Genomic DNA, 7,723 nt, shown 5'->3' with positions numbered 1-7,723 from the left:
GGGAAGATTGCTGAGTCTGTACCAAACAAGCATCTCGAATTTTCAGCTGAAATAAAAACGATGATTTATGATAGGCCTATAGAGAGTGGAAATGACAGTCATGAAAAAGTTGTATGAATAAATGATTGTTCAGCTCTCTCTCTCTCTCTCTCTCTCTCTCTCTCTCTCTCTCTCTCTCTCTCTCTCTTTTACGTATTGCAGGGTCATTGCAGCAGCCGCTGTGCCATGATGACGTAATGAGTACGTGGCACTGCCATGGCACTGCTGCACTCCCCCTCCACCTCCCTTTCCACATCCCCCTCTCACTACCCCACCTTCTCTCCCTCTCTGAGGGAGAACCATAAGCTCCTCCCCATCCCCGTCACCCACACAAGGGGAAACGGGTACCGGGATATGTTGGGAGTGTTGGGGTGTAGGAGATGGAGAAAGCATAGGGGGAGGAGGTGTTGTATATATCTGAGAGTATAGTGCTTTTGCCGCCAGTAGTGTAAACCTCTTAGAGTGCGGCAGAGGACGAAGAAGAACGTGATATATACCTTTCGAAAAGGGCTTATAATTTTCATTGTAATCTCTATAGTAATACCGTTTGAAAAAGACGAGTAAGTCTTTCGTTTCGTCTTTAGATTTGCTCGATCACGAGTGAGTGAGAACGAGGTGACGGGTTGATTGAATTTGACACTTTGGCGAAGGAAGTCAAGTAGTTATCGAAGCAGAATACTGCATATAATATATTATATATATATAATATCTATATATATATTATATATATATATTATATATATATATATATATAATTATATAGAGCATGTTTTTAAGGTCTTAAACATGGTATGAATACATTAACGTAAGAGTGATTACTTAAGGATATTTTAAAATAATAGATAATAGATTCTGGCTATAAATTTGTTCTCTTCTCTCTCTCTCTCTCTCTCTCTCTCTCTCGTAATTTAATCACTCAAAAATCTAATGAAACTTGGTCAAAATATAAAAAAAATCGATTAAAATAGATATACAGAAGTCAGCGAAATAACGAAGATAAATGGAATTAATAAAAACGAAATAAAGACAGAAAAATTAACAGAAATGAAAGAGAGAAAATAAAAAAAATAAACAACGAAAGAAGAAACAAGGAAGCACATTTGCTGAAAGACCGCAGTGATTATATTGCAGTCGACTTCCCTGGGACCCCTCTCCCCCCGCCAACCAACTCTCCCCCCCCCCTCCCCCACCCCCCCCCCCCACCCCCCCCCCCCACACACACACACACACTCGACGGAGGGACGACGTTGCAGTGTGCTATTGATTCTTCTGGATTGGTCTGACGGAGTTCTGAGGTCCACATAAAGCCTCTGAACCCCCTTCAGCACCTTCAATTATATAGGTGTCTAACTGATGGCTACTTAATCTAAACTGGCAATAAATCATGCTACTGATTTTCTGTTTATCAAACTACTAAACGTACGGTCAGTTTATTCTCTCTCTCTCTCTCTCTCTCTCTCTCTCTCTCTCTCTCTCTCTCTCTCTCTCTCTCGTCGCAGTTAAGTAGCTGCAAGTATTTTGAGAGATAGAGTTAAGTAGTTACGAATATTTTGAGATGATATCTCCAAATAGCAATTGTGTAATTATTATATATGCGATAAAATACGTGCACGCATACTTGGTAACGTGCTTATGTGAAGATGCGGAAAACATTTGAAAATTTTTTTCGGAGTAGAGAGAATAATCCTTCCTGAAGTTTGGGAGCTGGGTGAATATTTATGTTTGAATATCGCATACATTTTAATTTTCATAAATATTCATCCAGCTCCGAAACTTCAGGAAGGATTCTTCTCTCTACTCCGAAAAAAATTTTCGAATGATTTTCCGCATCTTCACATAAGCACGTTACCAAGTATGTGTGCACGTATTCATCGCATATATATAATTACACAATTGCTATTTGGAGATATCATCTCAAAAATACTCGCAGCTTCTTACTGCGACGATAGAGAGAGAATAACGGACTGCGCCCCTCAGTTGTCTGATAAACAGAAAATCAGTAGCATGATTTATTGCCAGTTTAGATTAAGTAAATTGATGTCTTGAGTATACATGTGAGTTGGAATTACTAGTTTTCCTTAGTGGAGTTTCACTGCTTAAATGTCATTATTTGTTTGTGTGTTTATTTTATATATATATATATATATATATATATATATATATATATATATATATATAGTACACTATACACACACACACACACACACATATATATATATATATATATATATATATATATATATATATATATATGTTTATACAATATACGTATATATGTATAGATACATATATATACATATATACTATATATATATATATATATATGTATATATATATAGTATATATATATATATGTATATATATGTATAACATATATATATATATATATATATATATATATATATATATATATATATATATGAATTCCGTCTAATAAAAGGAGCCCATAAAAATGCTAAAATATAGAAAGTAAGTACTATATTTCAGAGACTGCTGTCTCTCTCTCAGGTATGTAATGAATGAGAAAAAAGTTACAGAAAATGGGGGGGGGATTTATACCAAAGAGATCCATCCACAGGTAGTCACTGAACTAGGTCACTACGGTTGATAATTTCTCTTTAATCTTCTTAAGCGTTGGTTGAAGGAAGACTTTATCTATGATAGCTGAATCTCAGGCGCCCCTTGAGAAGTTCATTACCTGTCTTTGTTTAATCAAGGCAGACTGTCATCTGGCTCTTGTACCGACATTTGGTGCTATAAATTATATATGAAAAATTCCAGTTTATTCAGTGGTTATGGTTATTTATATAGTTGAAAATAGCTGAGTTCTGTTTTCCATACCTAACTGACCGTTTATGTTGTATTAATTTCTTGGGAAGTGATTTTCCTGTAAAACCGATGTAAGATTGGTTAGAATCCAGGCATGGGATTTCGTATACTCCTGTGTCTTTGGGGATTGGCTTTTGTTGGAAGTCCAACAAAAGCCAATCCCCAAAGACAGTCTCCGAAATATAGTACTTGCTTTCTATATCTTGCAGTTTTATGGGCTCCTTTTATTAGATATATAAATATATATCAATATTATATATAAATATATATCATATAATATATATATATATATATATCTATATATATATATATATATATATATATATATATATATATCTATATATATTATATATATATATATATATATGCGTACGTATGTATGTGGAGAGAGAGAGAAATATGTCTTTAAGGAAGATTTTTTTTCCTTTCCTGGGTGTAGTAACGAAATGCATACCCTATACATCGATATATTCATCTGTTCCTATAGCCTACATACTTGTGCGTTAGCGCTTCCATCTTTTTGCGGATGATATATACGTTGGTTTCTGTGATTTTATTCTCGATTTTTTCTGCATATTTTGTGTGTTTTTTTTCCCATGCTTCGTCTTTAAGTGTTTTTTTCTTTGCTTGTTGTTTTTTTGTAATGCTTCCTTATTTTTTTTTATTCCAATGGCTCTGTAATCTTTGCAATGCTTCTTCTATTTATTTGTTTACATATTTACTTACTTATCTATTATTTGTTCTTTTATTTTCCAGTGGTGCATTTTCAATTTAATGGTCAACGGAAAAACTCGTTATATTTTTAGTAGATTTCCTGTTTGTCTGTAAGTCAGTCTGTCAGAATTTGAGTCTGTCTCTTGTAATTGTTTATTGTAAACAAACCAAGCTTAAATAAACACGACAAAAACAAAAGAAGGTAGAGAAGACAATAAAATAAACAAATTAAAGCGTTTTTATATAACTGACAAAAATATTTTTATTTCTAAAAATCACTGTCTGATAGCCCAGCCCTGACACTTAATTCTAAAGAGAGAGGAATGACAAGCAAGTCGGCGCTCTATAGTCTAAGGCTCTAAGCAAACTTGACCTGACATACTTCATATAAAACATTCTTTCTTTTTCGAGAGAGAGAGAGAGCCAAACCAATTTTAAGGTGATGCTACTAACACAGTAAAGACTTTGTCTACCCACTGATAGTTTTAGGCTTCTACTTTTCAAAGATACCGCAAAGGATAATGACACAATCCCTCTTCATTAAAATATTCATGAGCATTGCGAAAAAACAGGGAAATTAATATAGCGGTTCTCCAACAACCCAATGGGATCTATTGAAGTAGTTTTTATTTAATTATTACCACGATTATGAACCCCTTCCCCCCCCCCCTCTTTTTTTTTTTTATTAAACAGTCAAAATATATTAATCCGTTTTTTCTGTGAACTGGATGTAAAAGATTTCAGACATTTTCACAACAGAATGAAAATCATTTAACAGTTTTCCCGTCAAAACAATAAAAACCCCATAAACATTTATTTTTAGTGTTCTTTCCCAGCAGCAGAGCAGAAATGGTTAGAGCCATTTTTTTCCCCATCAGGAGAATGGAAATTTTTTTCAGCCATTTTTTTCTACCAACAGAATAGAATGGAAATTCTCTATTCAATTTTTCTATCAACAGGATACAAATTCATTAGACATTTTTTCATCAGCGGAATGAAAATTCCTTAGTCCTTTTCCCCTTCAGTAAAATAAAAGTTCTTCAGTACTCTTCCCATCAGCAGAATGGAAATTCTTCAGGCATTTTTTCCATCAACAGAATGGCAATTCTTCAGGCATTTTTCCCATCAACAGAATGGAAGCACCAGCCATCGGTATTGACTTGGGTACCACCTACTCCTGTGTGGGCGTATTCTACCACGGAAAAGTGGAGATCATTGCTAACGACCAAGGGAACAGGACGACCCCTTCCTATGTGGCATTTACGGACACCGAGAGACTCATAGGAGAAGCCGCTAAAAATCAAGTAAGTTTAGGCAAATGGCAATTTAAGGCGGTACTCAGAAAGGCATTATTCTCGCACGATGGCAAATATTTATAAAATTACAACTGTTTGAGCATTATTCACTAGTAGTCAATATTGTCTGGTTTTCTGTAGATAGCGCAACCTTCAGGACTCAGTGATGATAAGACTGTTCGATATTATAGATCAAGTGATATTCTCTTCAGTCTACTGCATATTCATTCTCTCGTAAAATACAAGGCACCTAACAGGGCATTTCTGAAAAGAGTAAATATAGCTGTTTATTATCTTAATCTGAATAGTATATTATCTTTATATGTAAATGAAATAAAATTAATGACATAATTTTTTCACTCTATGCAGGTAGCAATGAATCCCATCAACACAGTCTTTGATGCAAAGAGACTAATTGGCAGAAAATTTAGCGACTCCTCAGTCCAGAACGACATGCGTCACTGGCCATTTACTGTCGTCAGCGACGAGGACAGACCCAAGATACAAGTCGAATTTAGAGGCGAAACAAAAACTTTTAATCCTGAGGAAATATCCTCCATGGTGTTGATCAAGATGAAAGAGACAGCGGAAGCCTTTCTCGGTCAGACCGTAAAAGATGCCGTTATCACCGTCCCTGCTTATTTCAACGATTCCCAGAGACAGGCTACAAAGGACGCTGGGACCATTGCTGGCATAAACGTCCTCAGAATCATCAACGAGCCTACAGCTGCTGCAATTGCCTATGGCTTGGACAAGAAAGGTGGTGTGGTGGGAGAGCGGAATGTCCTCATATTCGATTTAGGTGGAGGAACATTTGATGTGTCCATACTAAGTATTGATGAAGGGGTTTTTGAAGGTCAAGTCAACAGCTGGAGACACATCTCGGTGGGGAAGATTTCGACAGCAGACTGGTCACTCACTTTGCACAGGAATTTGAACGGAAGTACAGGAAGGATATGACTGTCAACAAGAGGTCACTGAGGCGCTTGAGGACTGCTTGTGAGAGAGCCAAAAGAACGCTATCCTCGTCAACTCAAGCTACTATAGAAATTGACTCTCTCTATGATGGTATTGACTTTTACACATCAATTACCCGAGCTCGGTTCGAAGAGCTCTGTTCTGACCTGTTTCGAGGTACTTTAGACCCAGTTGAAAAAGCATTGCGTGATGCTAAAATTGACAAGGGGGGTATTGATGAAATTGTATTGGTAGGAGGATCCACGCGCATTCCTAAAATCCAAAAACTTCTCCAGGACTTTTTCAATGGCAAGGACCTTAATAAGTCCATCAACCCAGATGAAGCAGTTGCTTATGGTGCCGCTGTACAAGGCGCCATTTTGAAAGGAGATCAGTCAGATGGTGTGAAAGATGTTTTGTTACTTGATGTTGCACCTTTGTCCCTAGGAATTGAAACAGCTGGTGGCATCATGACTCCTCTCATCAAACGTAACACCACCATTCCCACAAAACAAAAGCAGATATTCACAACTTATGCTAACAATCAGCCTGGAGTGCTCATCAAGGTTTTTGAAGGCGAACGTGCAATGACCAAGGATAACAACCTACTTGGCAAGTTCGAACTGAGTGGCATACCCCCAGCACCAAGAGGTGTTCCCCAAGTTGAAGTCACTTTTGACATTGATGCAAATGGCATCTTGAACGTCTTTGCATTTGAAAAGGCCACCAGAAAGGAAAGCAAGATCACCATAACCAATGACAAAGGACGTCTCAGCAAAGAGGAGATAGACAGGATGGTCAGCGATGCAGAAAAATACCTAGAAGAAGACTCAAAACAACGCCTGAAAATCGATACTAAGAACCGCCTAGAATCATTTTGTTTCACGCATCAAATCTTCTCTTTCTGACTCATCAGTGAAGGAAAAACTTTCCGCAGAAGAAACACGCTCAATAGAGCAGAAGGTTGAAGAGACTTTGAGGTGGCTGGATGGAAACCAGCTGGCAGAGAAAGAAGAGTTTGACCACCGAATGAAAGAGCTGGAAAAGGTGTGGCAACCCCTGTCTGCCAAAATTCACGGAACTGCTGGAGGTTTTGGTGGGTCCTATGGAGGTGCTGGGGCGAAAGGGCCAACTGTGGACGAGGTTGATTAAGTCGTATCAGTTTCCAGCATCAGTTCCTTTACAGACAATATTCAGTTTTTTCAGATATTAACTCTTATTACATTCCCATTCTTCTGTCGTATGAAGCTATATCTTAATCTATTTATTATAGAATGTTTCTCTATTTTAGATAATAAAAGTCTCAGAAAATACTCTTTGTGTAGATTGTCATTCACCTCTTTTTATTTATTATAGAGCCAAGGTCTGGAAATGTTTTGAATTTGTTAACATATCGTATATCACAGGACTTTAAAATAAAAGAGTAATGTGGGAATAGTATTTGTTTCTGAGGGAAGGAACTCTCACAACAACAGGCAAAAGATGAACTTTTAAGGAAAAATGAGTGGAAGGAAAAGGTTGTGAGAGCTGTCAAGCCTGCAAGCTTGATACTAACTTTCACTCTCGACCTATAAGCCAAGATTTATGCTACCAAACCATTTTCTTTTTAACTCTAATCAGTCACTTTTATGGATGGAAATCTGGTTGCATCTATTGGCCCTTTATTTTAACCTTACTTTTGAATGATCCCTTTGTTTGTGGTACGTATTCTACGTTACCAAAAAACACCAACCCCAATGGATGTAATATTGATTTGAGGATCAAGCCAGCAAAAAACTACATTTATCACAACATGGTCATCAATAGGATTCACGCTAAATAAATAAAAAAACGTATTTATTAGTATCCTGGTAATAAAGATTGAGTATGAATCTATGATGTTTCTTGAT

The 7,723-nt window shown here is 36.7% G+C and overlaps 1 pseudogene; it reads left to right on the top strand.

The window, feature by feature from the left end:
- The first annotated feature begins 450 nt into the window (after positions 1-450).
- Positions 451-7,148, top strand: LOC135224477 (heat shock 70 kDa protein cognate 4-like; annotated as a pseudogene).
- The last annotated feature ends 575 nt before the right edge of the window (positions 7,149-7,723 follow it).

The sequence above is a fragment of the Macrobrachium nipponense genome, chromosome 12 (assembly GCF_015104395.2).
Source record: "Macrobrachium nipponense isolate FS-2020 chromosome 12, ASM1510439v2, whole genome shotgun sequence".
NCBI lineage: Eukaryota > Metazoa > Arthropoda > Malacostraca > Decapoda > Palaemonidae > Macrobrachium > Macrobrachium nipponense.
Note: the sequence above shows the minus strand (reverse complement) of the source record. Positions and strands in the feature narration are given on the sequence as shown.